Source organism: Schistocerca gregaria, chromosome 2 (assembly GCF_023897955.1).
Source record: "Schistocerca gregaria isolate iqSchGreg1 chromosome 2, iqSchGreg1.2, whole genome shotgun sequence".
Lineage (NCBI taxonomy): Eukaryota > Metazoa > Arthropoda > Insecta > Orthoptera > Acrididae > Schistocerca > Schistocerca gregaria.
The window spans coordinates 570282283-570307657 of record NC_064921.1 but is presented as its reverse complement, the minus strand read 5'-3'; the positions used below and the strand labels follow the sequence as shown (position 1 = coordinate 570307657).

The 25375-nt window shown below is 42.5% G+C and overlaps 1 protein-coding gene and 1 non-coding gene across 3 annotated transcripts in view; both read right to left on the bottom strand.

Moving 5' to 3' along the window:
* Positions 1 to 25375, bottom strand: part of LOC126332942 (pleckstrin homology-like domain family B member 1) — a 996704-nt gene that overhangs the window by 722832 nt on the left and 248497 nt on the right. For both annotated transcript variants that reach the window (XM_049996695.1, XM_049996697.1), the window contains exon 2: positions 2171 to 2223. The gene's annotated coding sequence lies outside the window, so the exon portion shown is untranslated. The remainder of the gene's footprint in view (positions 1 to 2170; positions 2224 to 25375) is intronic.
* Trnas-cga (transfer RNA serine (anticodon CGA)) lies at positions 3065 to 3139 on the bottom strand. Its single transcript has one exon. It is a non-coding gene; the product is annotated as a tRNA-Ser (tRNA).

Genomic DNA, 25375 nt, shown 5'->3' with positions numbered 1-25375 from the left:
TTGTTGAAGGAACGAAAATGGCATACTAAGGATGAGAATGCAAGACTTACGGTAACTGTTGGTGTCTTTGATTTACTACTGTTTCAAACCCACTACACGTTCGAAAACATTGTAAACGTCACTATGCATGTGTGAGAGTAGAAGGTTCTTCCCAAAAAATGCAGAAAGGGTTGGACATGAGGTCTCGGCTGTGTGCTTTACTTGTGGCCCAAAGCAATGCACATGCTTTTCGTTCTAGTTCTGCATGGCTGTTGTAGGCGGAATTATCCCTGGATGGAAGCATAGGACTAGCAGTCGTCGTCTATCGCACAGCGAACGCAGCAGAAGTCAGGATCAACGTAGCATCCTTAGTGTCACCATGGACACCAAGACCCGTTTGCTATAATGCGGAAAAAAAGCTGCCACTTCCCATGTTTTCAAATACTTGGAATGACCGCACAGCCCGCCTTCGACAGTACAGCGAAAGACAATTGAAGGCATGAATGATGCTTAGTTTAGTTTAGTTCTGAAAATAGATTCTGTCTAGGCGTCAGTGGTGATCGTCTGGAAGTGTAGCCCTACAACAAAGCGTCAATTACCACGGTGAGTGCGGCTGTGACGTAGCACATCAGCGCTAGGAATCAAGGTGTGCACAGTCATAACCCATAATACGACCATGAAATTTGTTTACCAAACACTGAATGAGATCAAATACGTCCAGAACGTTCCTTGAACAATTGCGACAGTAGGTGTAAATAGCGTGCAACGAATATAACAGCAGCTCTACGGTAGCGTATACAAGATTGGAGGACTGCAGGGTGATCCTGTGAATATGATCAGATACAAAGAACAGCTTGAATAAGTGAACAAAACATCGTATATGGGACCGCAGATTCAGGTGGTCAGTTTTTTATTTTCCATGATCGTAATACAGGAGAAAGAAGCTCCCACTCATTTTACAATTATTTATTTCAGATACTTCTCCAAGCGCAATGTCTTTACCTTCAGTCGCGACAGTGTCGTATTTTACTTATTCTCGGACAAAAGGTCTTTATTTTCTGAGTTCCAGTTACTACTAGCAGGTGAGACGAAATGCTTTTGGCTTCAAAAGGCTAGGAATACCTAATCGTTTGAAGTTTACTAAACTGACATCCCTTTTTTCGCAAATATTGCCTCGAAATATGTTGGTTCGTTATGTCATTTTAGAAGTCAGCCGTAGACTGTCAGAAATTGTTATACATGGAAGAACGTTGTTCTACCATGTATTCCATTAGGAATCAGTTTCGACCTGTGACCATTTTTAAACGCACAACTGCATTTGAAAATAGTCACATGCCGAAATTGACGTAATACATAATGAAACAAAGTTCATCTGCATAAAACAGTTCTTGACAGTCTACCATGAACATAAAAAATGGGTTTGGCATTCACTCAGAATTTACATTGAAGCTGTGGGCTCATACAGGAAGAAACTCTTGGTGTGTAGGCCTAAGTTGCGAAGTTTCATATAGGAAGCATGAAATATAAACTCTTAAATTTTGTGATGTCTGGATAGAGAAACAGAACGCCCATAATAAACTAGCACAGAGAAACGTCGAGTTTCAACCAAATAAAATGGTCACTGAGGACAAAGACACGTATTTTCGAAACGTGACTAGAAATTAACAATAATCAGGCTTCCGATGTGTAATTCCGAAGTGGAGAGCTAATGGATATTTTACGATTACAGTAGTAATATGTAGGATACAAGGTTTGGTTTTTAACCCTGCATGAGTGATATAGAAATTTGGCAGTTGTCTTGTCGCTTCATCGATCTGTTAAACTCATCATTTATGACGATTACGAAAAGCATGGACCAACAACGTAAAGGCCAACGCCTAAGACCGGAATAATAGAGTTGAGCTGGACACCGTATCTGCCATAAAGCAAACAATCTTAGTTTTTACAATTTCCACATAATATCGGTGAATTTATATCAAATGCCTCTACTCATTACGTTGATCTACCCGTATTCGTCGACTGAAGTTACTTCTCCAAAACACAAACATTAAATCATTGAGCTGTTCTTATATCGCTTTGTAACATATTTCCGTGCCGTTACCTTCATATTCTTAGCAAAACTCGCATCCACTAAAAAGCCCTCGCTGTGGACTCTGATTTAGTAACTTGATAATGAGATTCTAGTACTCACCAAGCAGTCACATTAGCAACACCTCTTCTGAAATCAGGAACAGATGAGGTTGCCTGAAACAAATAATACGACCGAGTGTCAATAATGTTTATGTTTAGTGTTCGCTGAAGTTCATAAAGATTGAGCATTATATCTCTAATACATCAGGAGCTACTAGTATTATATTATTACACAAATGCATATTCTCTTTTACATCCCTGAGCAACTGAGTTGGCTGTGCGTTGGAAAATAGGCAGAAAGATAGATAGATAGATAGATAGATAGATAGATAGATAGATAGATAGATAGATAGAGGGAGCGAGATCAAGGTGGACGTATGGCGTGCCTTGTCGGACCTTTTATTGATCATCGGCTCAATAGTCGGCGGCAGAATGCGGAAGAGTAGCAATTTAATTGCATTTTTGAAAGTGCGATGTCGTGATTCCCGTTTCGTACATTTTACGTACCACCATAAATCAAGGATGTACGTTGGTACCTCGATTCGAAGGGAACTGTCGCGGCCCGATGCCTCCACCGTTGGCGCCTACGCGTTGTTGATTGGCATCCGATTCTTAATATCACGCTTTGTAACAGCGGAGAATCTGGCCACAAAGGGGCATACCTGTTATCATGTCAGTGCTATAGTACAGCAACTGCTATAGTACAGACACTATCGTGGTAGTCGGCTGCAAGTGTAAACAAACGAGCACTTAGAATGTCGCGTGGAGAATGAGAATTTCAAGGAAATAAGCCTCGCCTCGCTCCCGCAGGCTGCTGGCATTCTACAACCGTAACTGATGGTTCTGGTAAACCAAAACTGACATAAGATCACAGGGATCGCCGATCCTCTCTGTTGCCTTAAGAGTCGTTCCGAAACCGGGGACTGACCTGAAACTTCCTGGCAGATTAAAACTGTGTTCCCGACCGAGACTCGAACTCGGGACCTTTGCCTTTCGCGGGCAAGTGCTCTACCAACTGAGCTACCGAAGCTTCGGAAGAGCACTTGCCCGCGAAAGGCAAAGGTCGCTTCGGTAGCTCAGTTGGTAGAGCACTTGCCCGCGAAAGGCAAAGGTCCCGAGTTCGAGTCTCGGTCGGGCACACAGTTTTAATCTGCCAGGAAGTTTCAGGTCAGCGCACACTCCGCTGCAGAGTGAAAATCTCATTCCGGGGACTGACCTGTTTGCTTTCTTCCATCATTTCAAAATAAAAAATGTGTAATCCGTCTTATCTCCTATTCTCCCTTCTGCCAATGTATTGAGCGGGTCTGGTGGAACACCATTCAGCGACATGTACGCTGCTTGCACTCAGCTAAAATAAATTTTGAAGAGTATATGGTTGGTAGTTGAGTGTGTGTGGACCAGGGGGTTCCTCAACGCTTTCAGTATTATGGAGTACATTCCACGACGAATCCTCGATTTCATCACAGAAGAAGAGGGCGGACATTAATGCATGTATATCTTTGAGCTGCGAACACAGACTTTTTTTTAGTTTGAATGATGGTAACTACCACGTAGAAACACTATACCGTTTGTTTCTTCTACTTAGTATGTTAGTTGTTCGTATTGAAATAATTCGCATTTGACATACGGAGGGCAGCTATAACTACTGTAACTATACTACTAGAATAGGAAAAAATCTTCTCTTGTTCTCCAGATAATATTTATGACGAACCGGTTCACCGCTTCCTAGGCGATCGTCAGGTGACAACTGGTACAGGCACAGAAGACACGTTAAATTATGATACATGCAATGTTTACGAAGGAAATTAACACATTGCCCGTCGCTGCGTGGTCAGCGTGACGGATTGCGGTCATACGGGCCCGGGTTCGATTCCCGGCTGGGTCGGGGATTTTCTCCGCTCAGAGACTGGGTGTTGTGCTGTCTTCATCATCATTCCATCCCCATCCGGCGCTCAGGTCGCCCACCGTGGCGTCGAATGTAACAAGACCTGCACCAAGGCGGCCAGACCTGCCCCGCAAGGGGCCTCCCGGCCAATGACGCCAAACGCTCATTTTCATTAACACACTTTATGTGGAAATCGTCACAGTCAACAAACAATGAAAAAGTTTAATTTACTATTTGAATATTTCTATTAACATAAAAATCTTACAACTTCTAATAGCTTGAGATGTTAGCAACTTCCAAGTCGCGACCGCTAGTCTCGATACCTGAACTACAACAGCGTATAAAATTTTGCCTCGCCCTCGTCTGTGCTTGTTATTTCTTGCACAATGAGACAAACGAACAGGACCCTACCCAACAGATCCTCTCTAGTAACTAGCGATGTGTTTCAAAAACCACCACCTCCATGTGAACCTATGGAAAACAGTCTATAGGAGTGAGGTCAACCGATCTCTATGACCTTGTAAAAGGACCTCTACACTAATATCAATGTGCAATGGTGCACTATTTTCCGAAACTTCATCTTACGATTGAACAAAATGAGCTACAATCTCCTACAACTGCGGCTATCCTTCAAAGACGGAGAATAATCGTTGCGGGAACGTGTAGGTACGCGTTTGATGTATGGCACAGCAGTAGGAAGTGCTCGGTGCTCGCAAAGTAGGAGGACTGTAAATGTTTCATACAGGCGGTATCATCTTAATTGGAAGAAGGTTACCGTGTTTGATTGAAAATTAATTGCGAGGAGTTTTGTTAATTGAGACACCGAGAGGATATGGCTGTCTAGAAAGAATTTTTTTATAAAATAAAATTTAAAGCGACTGTGAGAGAAGATTCACATACGAACAACAATCAATTGACTAGTAAAATGTACACTTTCAGAAGTACATTGTAGAGAGCACTGTTGGGGGTAACAATTTTACTTCTGGTATAATTAATAGAAACACTGGCGTTAACTACATTTGAACACAGAAATTAGTTTGGTCAATGCACTAAAGTGCTACGAAATTGGACAGCGTACTTGCAGTTTGTGTTGTCAGATGCCGCAGTATCGATGTCTGGAGTAAAGCAAATCCATACTTTAAACACTAAAGATCACTAGAAATGACTTTGTGTAAACTTATGGGCTTGAACTGAACGAGATCAACTAATGGGAGCTTAGGGGCTGCCATCCTGTGTGAAAGGCGTGTGTTTAGTACTTGTTGATACGAGATGCTCTGCCACAGCTGTAGGAGACTTTAAATATTTTTTTTCAATCGTAAGACGTAGTTTCGGGAGAACGGTGAACCATGCCACACTGATATGAACGTCCGCGACCTCCTTAATGATATCTTAAGTTCGAAAGTGGAGGTCTTTTTACAAGGTCAGCGAGACCGACAGACCTCACTCGTGAAGATTGTTTCTATAGGTTTACATGGAGGTGCTGGTTTGTGAAATACCTCTGTAGCTTCTGGAGAGGATCGGTTTGGTACGGTCCTATTTGTCATTCTGCAAGAAACAGGAATAGATCTTTTAGTTTATATTTTGAGACTGGCAGTCGCGACTTTGAAGTGGTAAGATTTTTCTGTCAACAAAAGCCTCCTCGTAAGTTTCCGACAATTTCAAAATCTTAAACATGGCTGCGAAACAAAAACTGTGTAAATCTGAAGCCGGACGCGGTGGCCGAGCGGTACCACGTGGCTGCTACGGTCGTAGGTTCGAACCCTGCCTCGGGCATCAATGTGCGTGATGTCCTTAGGTTAGTTAGGTTTAATTACTTTTAATTAATTCTAAGTCTAGGGAACTGATGACCTCAGATGTTAAGTCCCACAGCGCTTAGAGCCATTTGAACCTTTTTTTCCGTAATCTGAATAGGCTGAAAAATCAGCCAAAAGTTCCAAACAAAGCTTTATAGTCCGTGACCTAGGTTTCGATATTTGTAAAAATATCTTCCTCTGAAAGATGTTTTACATCACATGATGGTACATTGGATTAGATGAAGCCGAGCGAATCTTGTTATATACAGAATTGATAAAACAAGAGTTACCCTAAGCCATTGCTTTAGATAGCAGCCAGGTTACACTTATCACGGTTCAGAATGGATGTTCACTAGTAAATGCCCATAAGTAAAGGCTCTTGTCAACGTAAAATTGTAATAGGGGTCACAGGATAAAATATTTGCGTAAGTTACGTATACATCACGCCAGAGACTAAGGCTAAATGTGATGTAACAAGGCCTGTTCTTTCTGAAAAAGATATTTTTACAAATATCGAAACCTAGGTCACAGGCTAATAAAGCTTTGTTTGCAACTGGTTGGCTGATTTTTCAACCTCTTCAGTATTACACAGTTGCTGTTTCGTAGCCATGTTTAAGGTCTAAGTCAAAACAATCAGCTTAGGCCACTCTATAAAGGTTTGCCTTACTCTGCATAGCGACTTATTCCGCAACAGAAACCTGCTCTGAATATTTTTTTCTCTCCATAACAATGTGGTAATCTCGAGGGGAAATAACAAACCAGTCGCCATTTCACCATGACCATGCATAGAAAACTAGTACACAATGGCGAATACTCAGTTTTCAGACTGCAGTTATTTTTGTCGTCCAAACACGTCAATAGCAGCTGATGCTGACGTTACGGAGCGCCCCTAGGTGTCTGACAGCATCGACTGAAATAAGTAAGCGACGAGAGGTCACGGACGGCGCGACTGAGCAGTGTCGCATAACCACAGGTCTGCCTTTCCATTCATACTACGTTATGACTTCGTGGCATGAATTTACATTCAGCGAGGCGAATAATTACATTAATTTACTTAGGTATTGAATAACATTCTCTCATACATCTTAAATACTGCCAGCACCATGTTTTTGTCCAACATACCATAATGGACTTTGCATTTAATAACGAAACAAAAACTTAACATTTCTCTTTCCTCCAACAGTATCACTGAGAAAATTCTTGTGTACTGAAAACTGATGAGTGTGTTTGTGGAATTTTTCGTTACTGCAGATTTTTATCGACTAAGGATTGTAAAGATAAAGATTAGTGTTAGGCTATTACTATTTCTCTCTGTAATTATAATCCTTTGTTCATAATAAAAACAAAATTAGATGTAGTAATTGATTGGTAGAAACAGAATAAAATGAATACATGAATAAAAAATAGTAGTCCTTAATAACAGAGCAAAGCTCCGGGTCACACCAGAATCCAACAGATAGATAAAAATACAGTGACTGAAAAAAGAATTTGTTTCCTGAAATAATTTAACATATTTGTTTTATTTACTGGTTTTATTTACTTAACTTATACTACTCTATGCCATTTTCGTGATTCTTAGTTTTTTTTTCAATATTTTTGACACACTACTTCTCATTGGTGTGCCTTAGCAGTGCTAAAGGTCACTGTAGATAACTTATTTTCAAAGTAACCCAATCACAAATGCGCTAGCATATAATCTGCTTACTGTTATAACCGTAACTGTTTAACACACAGTACCTTGTAATTTATTATTATTCCCATGCACTAAGAGATACTGTTGAAATTTAAAATATTGGGTTAACCTGAGCTTGTTGATTCCCTCTACGCCTCCAGGAAGCTTTAACCTCACCAATAAATGTTAGTGTCAGAATACTGTTTCACCATTAAAATGTATCCACTGTTACACAGTGGTACTTATTCTTTAAAAAGATTACCGCTTTATATATTGTCGTAGTTTAAGAAATGGAAGTCCTGTATGTTAAACATTTCCGACGTAATATTTAAACAAACATGAGTAGAGGTAAACTGTTGTTTGAACCTCAATATAGTATATATTGCCGTTCACGGAAGTCACGAAGTGTGTAAGAAAAAATTGTTATAGCTTGAATATTGTTTAATAGAAACAGTCTCACAACATACGTCTACCTCTACAGCGATATTCTGCAAATTACACTCAAGTGTCTGGCAGATGGTTCATCGAAGCATCTTCATGATTACCTTCTACTATTTCAATTTCAAACAGCGCGCGGAAAAAACTAACAGCTGCACCTTTCCATGCGATCTCTAATTTCCCTTATTTTATTATGTAGATCGGTATCAATAAAATATTTTCGCATTCAGAGGAGAAAGTTGGTGATTGAAATTTCGTGAGAAGATTTCGCCGCAACGAAAACCCTCTTTTTTTTAATGATGTCCACCCCAAACCGTGTATCATGTCAGTGACACTCCCTCCCCTATTTCGCGATAGTACAAAATGTACCGCTTTTCTCTGAAGTTTCTCGACGTACGTCCTATCTGGTAAGGATCCCAGACCGCGCAGCAGTACTCCAAAAGACGACGGGCAAGCGCAGTATAGGCAGTCTCTCTAGTAGATCTGTTACGTTTTCTAAATGTTCTGCCAATAAAACGCAGTCTTTGGTGTCCTTCCCCAAACCATGTTCTGTGTGTTCTTTCCAATTTAAGTTGTTCGCAATAGCAATTCCTTGGTATTTAGTTGAATTTATGGTCAAAGAGGGCGGAGGAGCGGATGGAGGTTCAGGGCACTCTCTTGTCCTAGGGGTGGGAAATTGCCCCTAAAGGCGGAAGAATCAGCAATGATCAACGACATGAGGATGCAGAAGGCAATGGAAACCACTGCATTAAAGACACGTAACGTGTATCCACAGGACATGTGGCCTGTAGTTGAAGAAGTGTCATCATGATCTCTCCATTGGCGAAAGATTCCGGAATAGTCCCCCATTCGGATCTCCGGGAGGGGACTGCCAAGGGGGAGGTTACAATGAGAAAAAGATTGAATAATCAACGAAACGATAACGTTCTACGAGTCGGGGCGTGGAATGTCAGAAGCTTGAACGTTGTAGGGAAGCTAGAAAATCTGAAAAGGGAAATGCAAAGGCTCAATCTAGATATAGTAGGGGTCAGTGAAGTGAAGTGGAAGGAAGACAAGGATTTCTGGTCATATGAGTATCGGGTAATATCAACAGCAACAGAAAATGGTATAATAGGTGTAGGACACGTTATGAATAGGAAGGTAGGGCAGAGGGTCTGTTACTGTGGACAGTTCAGTGACCGGGTTGTTCTAATCAGAATCGACAGCAGATCAACACCGACAACGATACATCAGGTATACATGCCGACGTCGCAAGCTGAAGATGAACAGATAGAGAAAGTGTATGAGGATATTGAAAGGGTAATGCAGTGTGTAAAGGGGGACGAAAATCTAATAGTCATGGGCGACTGGAATGCAGTTGTAGGGGAAGGAGTAGAAGAAAAGGTTAAAGGAGAATATGGGCTTGGGACAAGGAATGAAAGAGGAGAAAGACTAATTGAATTCTGTAACAAGTTTCAGATAGTAATAGCGAATACCCTGTTCAAGAATCACAAGAGGAGGAGGTATACTTGGAAAAGGCCGGGAGATACGGAAAGATTTCAATTAGATTACATCATGGTCAGACAGAGATTCCGAAATCAGATATTGGATTGTAAGGCGTACCCAGGAGCAGATATAGACTCAGATCACAATATAGTTGTGATGAAGAGTAGGCTGAAGTTCAAGACATTAGTCAGGAAGAATCAATACGCTAAGAAGTGGGATACGGAAGTTCTAAGGAATGACGAGAAACGTTTGAAGTTCTCCAACTCTTTAGATACAGCAATAAGGAATATCGAAGTAGGCAGTACAGTTGAAGACGAATGGACATCTCTAAAAAGGGCCATCACAGAAGCTGGGAAGGAAAACATAGGTACAAAGAAGGTAGCTGCGAAGAAACCATGGGTAACAGAAGAAATACTTCAGTTGATTGATGAAAGGAGGAAGTACAAACATCTTCCGGGAAAATCAGGAATACAGAAATACAAGTCGCTGAGGAATGAAATCAATAGGAAGTGCAGGGAAGCTAAGACGAAATGGTTGCAGGGAAAATGTGAAGACATCGAAAAAGATATGATTGTCGGAAGGACAGACTCAGCATACAATAAAGTCAAAACAACCTTGGGTGACACTAAAAGCAACGGTGGTAACATTAAGAGCGCAACGGGAATTCCACTGTTCAGAGGAGAGGGCAGATAGGTGGAAAGAATACATTGAAAGCCTCTGTGAGGGTGAAGATTTGTCTGATGTGATAGAAGAAGAAACAGGAGTCGATTTAGAAGAGATAGGGGATCCAGTATTGGAATCGGAATTTAAAAGAGCTTTGGAGGACTTACGGTCAAATAAGGTATAAGGGGTAGATAACATTCCATCAGAATTTCTAAAATCATTAGGGGAAGTGGCAACAAAACGACTATTCACTTTGGTGTGTAGAATATGAGTCTGGCGACATACCATCTGACTTTCGGAAAAGCATCATCCACACAATTCCGAAGACGGCAAGAGCTGACAAGTGCGAGAATTATCGCACAATCAGCTTAACAGCTCATGCATCGAAGCTGCTTACGAGAATAATATACAGAAGAATGGAAAAGAAAATTGAGAATGTGCTAGGTGACGATCAGTTTGGCTTTAGGAAAAGTAAAGGCACGAGAGAGGCAATACTGACGTTACGGCTAATAATGGAAGCAAGGCTAAAGAAAAATCAAGACACGTTCATAGGATTTGTCGACCTGGAAAAAGCGTTCGACAATATAAAATGGTGCAAGCTCTTCAAGATTCTGAAAAAAGTAGGGGTAAGCTACAGGGAGAGACGGGTCATATACAATATGTACAACAACCAAGAGGGAATAATAAGAGTGGACGATCAAGAACGAAGAGCTCGTATTAAGAAGGGTGTAAGACAAGGATGTAGCCTTTCGCCCCTACTTTTCAATCTGTACATCGAGGAAGCAATGATGGAAATAAAATAAAGGTTCAGGAGTGGAATTAAAATAAAAGGTGAAAGGATATTAATGATACGATTCGCTGATGACATTGCTATCCTGAGTGAAAGTGAAGAAGAATTAAATGATCTGCTGAACGGAATGAACAGTCTAATGAGTACACAGTATGGTTTGAGAGTAAATCGGAGAAAGACGAAGGTAATGAGAAGTAGTAGAAATGAGAACAGCGAGAAACTTAACATCAGGATTGATGGTCACGAAGTCAATGAAGTTAAGGAATTCTGCTACCTAGGCAGTAAAATAACCAATGACGGACGGAGCAAAGAGGACATCAAAAGCAGACTCGCTATGGCAAAAAAGGCATTTCTGGCCCAGAGAAGTCTACTAATATCAAATACCGGCCTAAATTTGAGGAAGAAATTTCTGAGGATGTACGTCTGGAGTACAGCATTGTATTGTAGTGAAACATGGACTGTGGGAAAACCGTAACAGAAGAGAATCGAAGCATTTGAGATGTGGTGCTATAGACGAATGTTGAAAATTAGGTGGACTGGTAAGATAAGGAATGAGGAGGTTCTACGCAGAATCGGAGAGGAAAGGAATATGTGGAAAACGCTGATAAGGAAAAGGGACAGGATGAGAGGACATCTGCTAAGACATGAGGGAATGACTTCCATGGTACTAGAGGGAACTGTAGAGGGCAAAAACTGTAGAGGAAAACAGAGATAAAGAGGTTAGCACAGGAGAAAAAAAAAGTTTAACTGATTTATCGTGTAACCGGACTTTAATGGATTACGTTTAGCACTCATTTCCTTTTAGCACTTTTCATTATTTAGGGTCAATTGCCAATTTTCTTACCATAGAGATATCTTTTCTAAATAGTTTTGCAATGTCATTTGATCTTTTGATGACTTTACTAAACGATAAACGACAGCATCATGTGCAAGCAACCTAAGATGGTTGCTCCGATTCTCTCCTAAATTGTTTATCTAGATAAGGAACAACAGAGGGCCTACAACACTACCTTTGGAGTGCCAGAAATCACTTTGTTTTGCTCTATGATTTACCGTCAGTCACTACGAGCTGTGGCCTCTCTAACAATTACGAGCCCAGTCACGTAACTGAGACGATATTCCATAAGCACACCTTTACGCTACAAGCCGCTTGTGTGGTACAGTGCCATACGCCTTCTGGAAATCTGGAATTACAAAATCAATTTGAAATCCCTCGTCAGCAGCAGTTAAAACTTTGTGTGTGGGAAGACTAGTTGAGTTTCACAAGAACGGCATTCTCTAAATCGTGTTGACTGTTTGTTAACTAACTGTTCTCTTCGAGGCAATCATAATGTTTGAACACAATATATATTCCAGAATCCTTCTGGATGTTGACAATTGAATGGGACTGTAATTTAGTGGATTACTCTTATTACCTGTCTTGAATATTGGTGTGATCTGTGCAACTTTCCAAACTCTGGGTACGGGTCTTTCGTCGAGCGAGCGGTGGTATATGGCTCTGAGCACTATGGGACTTAACATCTGAGGTCATCGGCCCCCTACAACTTTGAACTACTTAAACGTAAACAACCTAAGGACATCACACACACCCATACCCGAAGCAGGATTCGAACCTGCGATCGTAAAAGTCACGCTGTTCCAGACTGAAGCGCCTAGAATCGCTCGGCCTCCCCGGCCGGTCGGTGGTATATGATTGTTAAGTATGCACCTATTTTATCAGCCTACTCTGAAAGGAACCTAGTTGGTATACAGTCTGGACCAGAAGTCTCGCTTTTAGTAAGTGAATGAAGTTGCTTAAGTGATTTAAGTTGCTTCATGTGTATTTCTAGATGTAATCGTCTTCTAAAATGATATGCACTTGTTCTATCACTAGATATACATTGTCCTTTATAAAGCAGTTTTCACAACTGAATGATATTAAAACGTACGCTGTTTTATCATAAAAGTTTCAAATTTTATGAATTTTTAGTGTTTCCATGCCTGGAAATACCGAGCACTAACACGACACGCACTCCCGACTGACTTTAAACTCTCAGTAACGCATGGAGATACTCTCACATGCCACTGTTATTTCCACAACCCGTATTATTTTAGTGTTACAGTTCTCCTCAGTTTTCTTTGACGGTCTGTATTCGTCCTAGGACCTATTTTGCATGTGTTTATTTTAATCAATTACTTACGAATTGTTCAAGTATAACTCAAGTATTTCTGTACTCGGTAAGTAGTTTACCGCAACATGTAAGTGATAGCCTTTGAATTCTGATCGGTCAGGGAATAATTTCCCAGTGACAACGCTCCTTCGGCGAAGTCTGAAATAGATACAATCACTTTTCGTAACATTTCACGATCAACCGCCAAACTGCAGCGACCTTCTTGGAAACAACAAATATACTTAAACTTTCTGACAGAATAAAACTGTGTATCGGATCGGGATTTCAACCTGGGACCTTTGTCTTTCACGGAAAAATGCTCTACCGACTGAACTATCCAAGAACGATCCACAACCCGTCCTCACAGCTCCAGTTCCTCCGATAAATCAGCGCACACTCCACTGCAGAGTGAATAAATTATTCTGGAAACAGTCGCTGTTCTCTTAAATTGCGTACTCCGGAACTACACATGTCATTTTCAGTCTTTCACGACGACATCCTGGGTAAAATATTCTTGACTTCAAAACATCAGCTGCATAATATTCCTGAGCTTCGAGCTGGTGTTATCGCTGTCGTCATCACGAAAAAACTACTCACTGACGAGAACAGTCAATTTTTTTTATGGATTAAGTGAATTTTTTTTTTTCAAAATTTTGCACACGTATGCCGAAAGTACGCACATACTGAAAAGCGAGTAGAATATCAAAGGACATTTTCCATCCTCCATTGGGACCGACTGCATCACGGAGCACTGCGGATTAACATTGGTTCTTTCGCCACGATTTGCAAATGTTACGGCCATAGTAACCGAAAGTTACGGCCATAGTAACCGAAACGATGTTCAAAACAGAAAACACAGACCAATTTAAAATGATATGTTTACTCTGTAACAGATACTCCTTGCACTATTTCTACCATTATCAGCCGTGTGTGGCGCCTGCTACCGATTAACAGTGTATAAATAAAATGTAATATACTTCATCACACCTGGTTACTTGTTTCATTACGTGATTCAGATGAATTGCTTTAAAGGCATGCTTTGTTCCCTTATGACTGCCTATTACGCCGAATGTTATTTAGCCCACCGTGGGCTGCTGTGTAAGGTCTGCGGTCGGTTAACGCAAATGAAATAATAATTCTCTTGATGATGGTACGACCATGGAAGCTGAATTACTTTAGAGTTTACGTGTTACAATGCGGAATTAGACTTTTTTCTAGAATCTTTGGCCGACGTGGCCGGAATAGAAAGCACATTACTGAGGAGACATAGCCATCAGAACACAGTTATTATCCCGAAGGAAGTAGCCACTTTATAATGTTATTAGTATATAGGGACAATTAATTAGATTGAATCAGCGACATAAACTTGTCGCTTTCTATACTTTTGTCAGAACGGAAGTAGTTAACTTTTGAATCCACCAGCACCAATAGTCTAAAGCGATATTAAATGGGTAGAACACATGAAATCAGTATTAGGAATAAGGAACGGAAGGAAGATTTTCGGGAAGATTCTGGGAAAGTAATGTGTAGCATTTACAGGAATGAATAGGAGAGCTTTGGCGGGTCGTCTTCACTGAGCGAGCTTGACGCGACATGGCAGCACACGTCTGCACAGCCCTTACCAAAGCGTACCAGAGCAGTTTTCTCGTAGATGAATTTTAAGAAAGTTCTTACTGAATGACATTGTATCGTCATACCCATGACAGTCAGATGGTTACCAACATTTTTTCTTCAAATGGGACTACAGTCATTTCTGGTGCTTGTATCTCACATCTAAAGAAAGGAATTGCACAGCATATCACTCTTCGAAGTAATTAGTGTATGTAGAACTGAGACTTTCTCTTTTTTGGTCATCGAACTCTCTCTCGTCATATCGGAAGTTCATTATTTCATACATTAATGACTAAATTCTCTGCATTATATAAGGAGGACAAGCAATGTTGCCTCTTCCGCGATACAGGTAAAAAAGAGACTTATACGAAATTTGGCTTTGTTTGCCTACGTAGTTCACGTGTGTAAAATTCCGGTTAGTTTGAAGAAGAAAAATAATTTTCGAAAAGAAAAATAAATTACATATTCTACTGGTTACATATTCTACTGGTTTACTCGGAATACAGAATGAAAGCGAACAGTACAGCTGCACGTGTAAAGGTTTCCTGACACACGGTGTGCAATACACCTGACAGTTTTACGAACGTGAACAAATTTGTTCTTGAAAGGGCACTACAAGACTGCGTCGAGTGCAACAGGGGAACATCCAACGAACGGAGCAAAAGAATTAGATGGTCTGTCAGCTTTTCTTCATACTTCCAAATTTTAGATCTCTTTTGTATGGGAACTTGCTGCGTCTACAAAAACTTCAGGTCGTTTAAAGTAAGATATGTGAATAATTTTAAACGCGCCATGGTTTGTTAGAAACTCAACCATCCACAATGGTTTAAAAATTAGAGCTGTTTCGTGAGGCCGTTGTTCGTCTGTGGTAAGAAATTATATTTTGCGCTGGATCTACGAGTTCCATCTGTTTTAAAATCGGATTGTTTTGACTTACAGTGAATGTTTCAGACACTGCAACAGTTACGATAAACTCCGTTATTTGCGGTAGACGTATTTAGTGTATCTCCGATAAATATGCCGGGTGGTGCTGTTTTTACTAGCACTTTCTACACCGCCACATGTCTCATTTACCACAATTGGATAGCTTTTATGATGTGACTATAGCCCTCAGTAACGGTAAAATGTATTAAACAGTACAACATCTCACTAAGCCCTCGTCTGTGGCTATCATTTTCGGTGACAATTGTGGACGATCATCCGTTACGCTCCTAGATACGTAGTTACCGACTCCGTCGTTACTTTACTCTTCTCCTTCCCATTTTTATTTTCCATCTTATTTTTAGTGCTGTCAATTAGTATCTAGACATTAATACGTTTCTATCATGTTTCCACTTTTAATACCTAATGTTACAAAGTACCGTGACTTTATGTCTAGATTGATTTTATGTTGTTATGCAATGTAGGAGGCAAGAGGGTAGAAATAGTAGAGCAATGCCAAGAAATGAATATGGAAAGCAGCTTCAAATGGATGCAGGATGCAGTAATACAGACACGAAGAGCCTTACGCAGTATGGAGTAGCGTGGAGAGCTGCGTCAAACCTGTCCTCGGTCTCAAGGCAGCAACCACGTCGTCTTCCAATACTTTTTCTTGTGCGTCTGTCCCGAGTTCGAGCAGGGTTATTAACGCATTTGGCATGCTTAGTTTTAAAGAGTGGCCGGATCCCTTTCTGTGACAACACTGTTACAACCCCTCTCGCATCCCCTCCCATGTCCATCCCCCTGCAATTTCTCTCCAAGGAACCGAATACGTATACTACAACTCTGTGCTGATCATGTAAAAGTGAGAGAAGCTTTTCGAAATGCTTATGAATCGTGTAATTGAGGCGGGACTGGGGTACCAGCCCAGTATTCAGTTATTGAGATGTGGGAAACCGCCTAAAAGCCACATCCAGGCTGGACGGCAGACCGATCCTCGTGGCTAATCAGCCAGGCGTATGCGATCCGACGTGGTGAAACTCCCCCTCCCATAACGACATAATAGTATTTTTCTCTCTCTTTCTTATTTTAGTGAACCCATTTTCTTAAGAGCGAAACTAACAGTCTGACAATTAAGGGTGTTACTTGCGATGAAGAAAGGACTGATGTGCGAAACGAAGTCACAATGCAGAAACAGACATAATGTCTGATGGAATAACCGCAATCACTGGTTTATCCAATATTATTTAACATCCGTCTTGATTGCAAAAATGTTTATTCACATGACCGGTTTCGGTTCCTCTAGAACCATCTTCAGATCTGAAATTTCGGTTACAGGAGTGACCCGTCCACACACAGCAACCTTCACATGCTGCGTCACTGATGTGTGAAGATCTGAAGACAGTTCTAGAGGAACCGAAACCGGTCATGTGAATTCATTTTTTGCAATCAAGAAGGATTTTAATTAACATTGGAAAAGTCATAATGCTTAAAGCTTGCAGGAATATGTTCAGTTTACAAGATGTGACATAGTTACGAAAAAGTTTTCAGCGACGTATAGAAATATTAGCTTTATTGTAATTCCGGTCTTGGGTCACAACGTTTATTTGTAATTGGGTAATTAATTTCGGCCAGTAATGACTGTCTTCAGACCTGAGTAGAATCGTTTTGCATTATACCTATCAAACCATTAATGTGAGGCAGTCAAAATCATTAACCATTTCGGTTTGATGAACCATATTGACCGTTCGAAATTTATTACCTGCTTACAAATAAATATTGCGATACGAGACTGGATTTATAATAAAGCAATTATGTTTAGTAATCAAGACAACTTTCTAAGCAATATCCGTCTTTTGTCTCACATTTCCAAGCGTAGATTCCTTCATTAACTTTCCACCTCCTAGCCACAATCTGTTAAGACGCACGTATTGATGAAAATTTCTTTAAGTGAGAATAATCAGTCATTTTTGTTCAAATACTGTGTCATGTTCTTTTACTTTGTACCACCAATACCCCAATGATAGTGGAAGTAAGAGTGGGTATTATTGTATGAACGCAAATAACAGGCTTGGGCGATACCTCCTCAGACGCCATCACACCCAGGTTACTAAGAATTGTTGTAATTACTTAGAACCTGCTTGTCATCGAATTCATGAAGTCTGATTGCCCAGTCAGAATAATACTTGTGTATTTAAGATATTTCAAACTTCTGTGATCATGAAATCGGAAGCAAATGGTTCAAATGGCTCTAAGCAGTATAGGACTTAACATCTGAGGTCATCAGTTCCGTAGACTTAGAACTACTTAAACCTAACTAACCTAAGGACATCTCACACATCCATGTCCGAGGAAGATTCGAAACTGTGACCGTAGCAGCAGGACGGTTGCGGACTGAGGCGCCTTGAACCACTCGGCCACAGCGGCCGGCCAAACCGGTAGCCAAGCCAGTTTTTTTCAAGCACCGAAATTTAGTGTTTCAATCTGTAGACTTTTCGTCAGCTGAACTCACCTTCTGTAAAGGGAAAGTTCAATCCTGGAAGCGGCTCTAACACGTACGGCTATCCGGGAGGGTAACAACGAGCGCCTATCATTCTTAATCCGTATTCCCAGGAGCAATGGTCAATATTCAGGTTATGGCAGGAAAGATGACACGATGTAAGAAAAGTCTAGTACGCACGGGCTCCAGAATCCAAATCCTAAGAGCTATGAGAACCTGTACCGTAGAAGAGATGGGTTTCACAGTATCGAAGACGAGCAAGTGATTGCAGCTCTTAAGGTATGAGTTTGAGAGCCAGTGTTAATTACACATTTTAGCTTTGAGTGATCGTTCCTACAAAATCCTTGAATATTGACGATTCCTTCTGGTACACCCCGTACACAAGAATGTAATATCTTTGGTCTATGGCGAAGTCCTCGAAGCTTCACAATGGCTCGGTATAAATGATAATTATCAAGATCAAAATTAAGTTAATATTTATTCTGCGTATGAGAAAGAAATATTATAGGTTAAATATAAGATCAGGCGAGTAAACGTAGCAGCCTCGTGCCGCCCTGTCGCTGCAGAGCGGCAGCAAGTGGCCTGCGTGCCCCTGTCAGCCCCGTATCGGCTGAACAGGCGTGGCGTGGCGTGCGTGGAGCACCAGAGGTCCTCGAGTGAGCGGCGCGCGGTAAGTGGTGCTCGGTGGCGGCTGCTGGCTGCTGGTGCTCGCCTCTGGGGCCTTCGATCCCACGCGCCGCTGTTGCGCCTGCTTATCTGCCGCTGCTGTCAGCACGGCTCGTCCGCCCCAGCACAGCTCTCTCTCTGCCACTCAGCCCTAACGGCTACGGTCGCCATCCCACCTCAAACGTCCTGGGAAGGTCTTCAATTCAACAAGCGTGGTTTCGCCGTGAAACGGCATTAGCGAGATGTCAGTATTAAAATTTATTCTTTAAATTCAACTTAACGGTAACAGGTATATATGTACTACCTAAAGTGAGGTATGAAAATTTGTGTGCAACAGGACTCTAACGCGAATTTCCAGCATATCGATAGCGGCCGCCTCAAAACTCAGGTTACCCAAGTACGCAACCCCGACACACTCAAACTCCCACACGTCAAACACCTACTTACTTTATCTCGTAGATTATTAATTCATTTGCCACCATCGCCCGTCTGATGATTCCCGTGCAAGATTTTTAGAATCGTGATAACGAGAAATGGAATGTCGTCAATTTCGTCACAGATCCATCTTCGCTTGATACACATACACTCCTGGAAAATGAAATAAGAACACCGTGAATTCATTGTCCCAGGAAGGGGAAACTTTATTGACACATTCCTGGGGTCAGATACATCACATGATCACACTGACAGAACCACAAGCACATAGACACGGGCAACAGAGCAAGCACAATGTGGGCACTAGTACAGTGTATAACCACCTTTCGCAGCAATGCAGGCTGCTTTTCTCCCATGGAGACGATCGTAGAGATGCTGGATGTAGTCCTGTGGAACGGCTTGCCATGCCATTTCCACCTGGCGCCTCAGTTGGACCAGCGTTCGTGCTGGACGTGCAGACCGCATGAGACGACGCTTCATCCAGTCCCAAACATGCTCAATGGGGGACAGATCCGGAGATCTTGCTGGCCAGGGTAGTTGACTTACACCTTCTAGAGCACGTTGGGTGGCACGGGATACATGCGGACGTGCATTGTCCTGTTGGAACAGCAAGTTCCCTTGCCGGTCTAGGAATGGTAGAACGATGGGTTCGATGACGGTTTGGATGTACCGTGCACTATTCAGTGTCCCCTCGACGATCACCAGAGGTGTACGGCCAGTGTAGGAGATCGCTCCCCACACCATGATGCCGGGTGTTGGCCCTGTGTGCCTCGGTCGTATGCAGTCCTGATTGTGGCGCTCACCTGCACTGCGCCAAACACGCATACGACCATCATTGGCACCAAGGCAGAAGCGACTCTCATCGCTGAAGACGACACGTCTCCATTCGTCCCTCCATTCACGCCTGTCGCGACACCACTGGAGGCGGGCTGCACGATGTTGGGGCGTGAGCGGAAGACGGCCTAACGGTGTGCGGGACCGTAGGACGGTTGCGAATGGGCCTCGCCGATACCCCAGGAGCAACAGTGTCCCTAATTTGCTGGGAAGTGGCGGTGCGGTCCCCTACGGCACTGTGTAGGATCCTACGGTCTTGGCGTGCATCCGTGCGTCGCTGCGGTCCGGTTCCAGGTCGACGGGCACGTGCACCTTCCGCCGACCACTGGCGACAACATCGATGTATGTGGAGACCTCACGCCCCACGTGTTGAGCAATTCGGCGGTACGTCCACCCGGCCTCCCGCATGCCCACTATACGCCCTCACTCAAAGTCCGTCAACTGCACATACGGTTCACGTCCACGCTGTCGCGGCATGCTACCAGTGTTAAAGACTGCGATGGAGCTCCGTATGCCACGGCAAACTAGCTGACACTGACGGCGGCGGTGCACAAATGCTGCGCAGCTAGCGCCATTGGACGGCCAACACCGCGGTTCCTGGTGTGTCCGCTGTGCCGTGCGTGTGATCATTGCTTGTACAGCCCTCTCGCAGTGTCCGGAGCAAGTATGGTGGGTCTGACACACCGGTGTCAATGTGTTCTTTTTTCCATTTCCAGGAGTGTATATTTATACTTAAAATGTGTAGTTAAAGATAGTAGGTAAAAATCGCTATAATTCCTTTAGTGATTACTAGTTTAGAAAGGAAGGAAGCTGAGGTTATAACGTCCCGTCAACGTATTCCTAGTTTAAGGTCACTGACCAGCCATCTTCGCATCAATCAAAATTTTTCCACAAATTAATGTGTAACAGCTATCCCTGTGTACACCCGTCAGCAGCCGCCTCTTATCAAGGGAACACATTTCTACAGAGAAACGTTTCGCGCATTCAGTTACAAAATGTTTATGGTGAAATTTCCCAGCACATCAGGCTGCCGATAGCATCGCCACACGACAGCCGCGCAGAGGGCCTAGTGTGTGAGCAGGCGCAGTCGCACGCCCTGCCGTGCCACTGGCACGAACACGTCAGCGCCAGGCGTGCACTGCCGAAACATGCGGGCGGGCCGTCTGCCACACGTGTCGCCTCCGTCACCGGCTGTGCGCTGCTCCGTTTCCACTGCCTGACGAGGAGAGGTGACGTTCCACAGCGCCCCCGGCATCCAGCCAAGGCCACGGCAGACTCATTTGCCAGCAGTCTTTCATTTGACTTAGCGTCGCCTACCGTATATATATATATTTACTACACCTGCCTCCCACGATCATCTTTTTTACATATTCTAATATTTATCTCCTTTGCCGAATATTTTTCATCGAAATTATTTCTAGTGCCAAGCTAACTAATGCCACATGCTTTGGCGAATGTCCGAGTAGTAGAAACTTCTTTCCACAGTTATCCTACACAGTGCTTCACTTCGTAGTTCATCTGCACATTTATTTTGTCACACACACACACACACACACACACACACACACACACACACACACACACACACACACACACACACTTACACCTCCAGCACTTGGGAGTAACACGGAAAACCTGAATCTGGACACTAGTGTGATCGAATCCACGCGACAAGCGCCCGAGAGGACCCCCTACCCTCCAACCTCCACCCTCCCTGCTGCTCCTCCTGCCTAAGCCACACCCCTTCCCTTCCCCTCCCAATTAAACTATGACCTTTTTCCGGAAATCGGTCGAGGACAGAACTTAGCCGATATAAATACTTCGCTCTCCCATTAACAGCTTAATATTTTACTGTCCACACACATTTTTCAACTTCTTTTTTAGCTTCACATCCCTTTTCGTTGGAAACAGTCCAGCCAGAGAGCTAAGCTAATCGTGCTACAAGTAACTAACTTTCCCAGTAACAGCTCAGTATTATCATCGAAGTCGATGCCTTCTTAAGAGGAACATAAAAGCTCTATTGAATAATCAATTAAGGTAACAGCATGTAAAAAAAGTTTGAAGTGATCAAAAGTACGCAATCTGCACCTACAGATATCACCTTACGTGATCAATACTACAGTCCTATGAGACGATATAGCAGAACTGATAGCTTAGAAAATGTCGACAGAGCAGTACAAGACTAATTTGGGAATAGCTAGCAAAACATGTTAGTGGCTTCATCGAAAACAAGAAGATAAAAGATGGAAACATAATAAGGAAACACTAACAAGTCAAAGAAAAACTACAAGAAACTGGCCAATAGTTACAAATGAGGCAAGTGTAACACTGTAGTGCCTATAGTAAACACGAATAGATGAACGAAACAAATATTACGAAAATAATCTTTAAATCGAGAACTCTGTTTCTATAGTCAAATTACAAAAGAAACTGAGAAACACATGCAAATACCCACTTAAGCCAATGGCATGAGGATTTCCGACACAATGCAGATGTGTTGCAATCATCAGAACCTCTGGACGACCATGAATAGAGTGGAGATGGCGAGTGGAGAGGAAGGTTCTTTTGGCCATTAGTCACATGGATCTGATCTGTAGAGTATTTTAATTTTCCACTGTGGATAATCAAAGGAAAGATCTGAATCTCAGTCCTTCAGAATTCTCCGATTCCATAACGCCTAGAGCTACATCTACATATATCCATCCATCCGACCAATCAACTCAAGCCATGATACATTGCAAGGCAGACAATATTTCGTACCTATGTGACATTCGCCTGCTGTATTTCTTCTTTGCTAGTCCTCGGTGACGACGTACTGCTTTGTTATACTGGCTGAAAAATGGGGGGGGGGGGGGGGGGGGGGGAGAGTGAGAGAGAAACACGGACTACTGTAAATGATGTAGCCGACAGTTGCGTTTCACAGTACTTTACTTTCACTGTTCACAGCCGCCCCCCCCCCCCCCCCCCAAATTTACACAGTTAATATGGCCTGTTCACTATTGGTTAACTTTTGATAAGCATTTGCAAAAAAGAATGGCTCTGAGCACTATGGGACTTAACATCTGTGGTCATCAGTCCCCTAGAACTTAGAGCTAATTAAACCTAACTAACCTAAGGACATCACACACATCCATGCCCGAGGCAGGATTCGAACCTGCGACAGTAGCAGTCGCGCGGTTCCGGACTGAGCGCCTAGAACCGCTAGACCACCGCGGCCGGCTAAGCCTTTGCAGGCATAAGTCCGCATACTGCTACAGTAGTTTATTGTTGAATATCTACGAGCAGAAAAAAACCTAACCACACAGTTCTTACAGAATAATACGGTATGTATTGAACAGACGCTGTCATTGTTTTATCACACGGCCTATTTGTGTTACACTTATTTCACGGTTAAGTTGGTGTATTATTGTTGTTACAATCAGCACAGGTTCCTCATCTGAAAATCAGACGTGGTCTGACTGTCTCGGGACCAGAAATTGGGCCTTTCGGTATCCCCACAATAATAGGTACTGAAACTACACATTGTTCTATGTTTGAGTTACGTAAGTTACAATTAAAACATAATTCATTCACTTAACTGAACATATAGAAAAATTCCCTCTTTTTAACAGTTTCTTTTACTACAAGGGTAGGGCTGAATTATTTGTTTAAATGATGAAATTAACAGATATAGTTACACAAACACTACTTTTGACAAACCTGGTAACTATTTTGGAACTAATTAAGGACTGGCTTTGTTGTCATGTTTCCGAATTGAACCAAATAAATACTGTACTTTAAAAATCCTAGTGATTCTTTTTCCAAATGTTTATAATTGTTACAGAATTTATATTTGTTTACAAGTCAACAATAGCAGTTAAGTTACGAAACAATTACTGATTTCACGATATAACAAAAGATACTAACTAGGAACAGTCGAAATAAATCAAGAAATTAATTACATTCATAAAACTAAACAAAAAATTAGACCTGGCAGTACATTCCTAAGACTGAGGACCAAATGCAGATTATATTCAGGTATGTTAATGGCAATTATTCAAAAATTAAAATAAAATTAATTTCAAGGAGGCAGATAGCAAAATAAGAGAGGAAGTAAAGAGATCCCAGCTTGCTTCGTCACAACTACATTATAGAATTTGAGTTTACTTCCAATCGTGTACTGGGCGAGAAAAATATGATTAAGTCCGTTCATTGTTTTGTTTTGCTATGGGGCGCAAAAACAATGTCATACGCACGCATGTCAGAACCCTAGAAAAGGAAAAGGAGTTGAAAGAGACTACGCGTTAGGCCAAATCGACGGAAGGAAGGGTCATGAAATACGACGTAAAGACAACGGAGGATAAAAAGTAAAAAGCGGTCGCCGACGGCCCGCATGTCGTTCCATAAAACGGCCGGTAAGTCAAACGGCAAACAATTGAGAACGTAAGCGGTTAAAAAAAAACAAAAAACAAAAAAAACGAGCATTCCATCAGGAAAGGGCAGACCGTCAAAAGTTGAAGACAAAGAGCAAAAAGTGGGGGGAAGGACCACTTAACAAATGGCGATGACTAAAGAGACAGTGGCCGATATGAAACCTAGCTAAAACGATCTGCTCGCCGCGAGAGGGCAGAGACGAGGTCGGCCAATCCGCTGATAGACGTTTACTCCGGAGCTTTTTTCCAGAAAGGGAAGACCAGTGGTTATGCCAAAGGGACACCACCTGCTGACTGACAGCAATACAAAGATCATCGGAGGGAACATAGGAACTAGTGAGCTGAGGTAGGACGACTGCAGCCTTGGCAGCAGCGTCACCGGCCTCCTTGTCCATCAGACCAACATGACCAGGGACCATAGAAACATCAGATTGGCTCCATCAGGAGTGAGCAAGTGACAGCTTTCCTATAACCGTTGCACTAAGAGATAGATGGTGTACAGCACATAGCTCTAAAGGAAACAGGGAGTTGGAGCAGATGACAATTGAGAAGCCTGGTCTCCGGATGTACTGCGTGGCTTGATACAAGGTGAAGAGCTTTGCTATAAACACTGAGCAGTGTTCCGGAAGCCGATACTGAAAATCGTCGGTGCCTAGGACGAAAGTAGACCCGACACCACTGTCAGTCAGACAGCCCTCAGTGAACTTCTGTGCGATGGTCGTGAAACTTACGGCGATAGAGCGAGTCTGGAATAGTGGAGTAGTGTCCTTAGGAAGCGAAAGAAGTCCAAGGTGAACATGGGTCGCCGCACGAAACCAAGGTTGTGAAGGGTTCATACCCATCGGGAAAGTGGCAGGTAGCATGAAGTTAAGCTGCCGGAGCACTAGCTGAAAGCGAACTTCAGGAGGTAACAGAGATACTGGCGGGCAAAGGGGTCAGTGAAGGAGGCGGCACAGGATGAGTGGTAAGGTGTGGCAAAAAAACGCAGTGCTACTTGCTGAGGAGAAAATCACA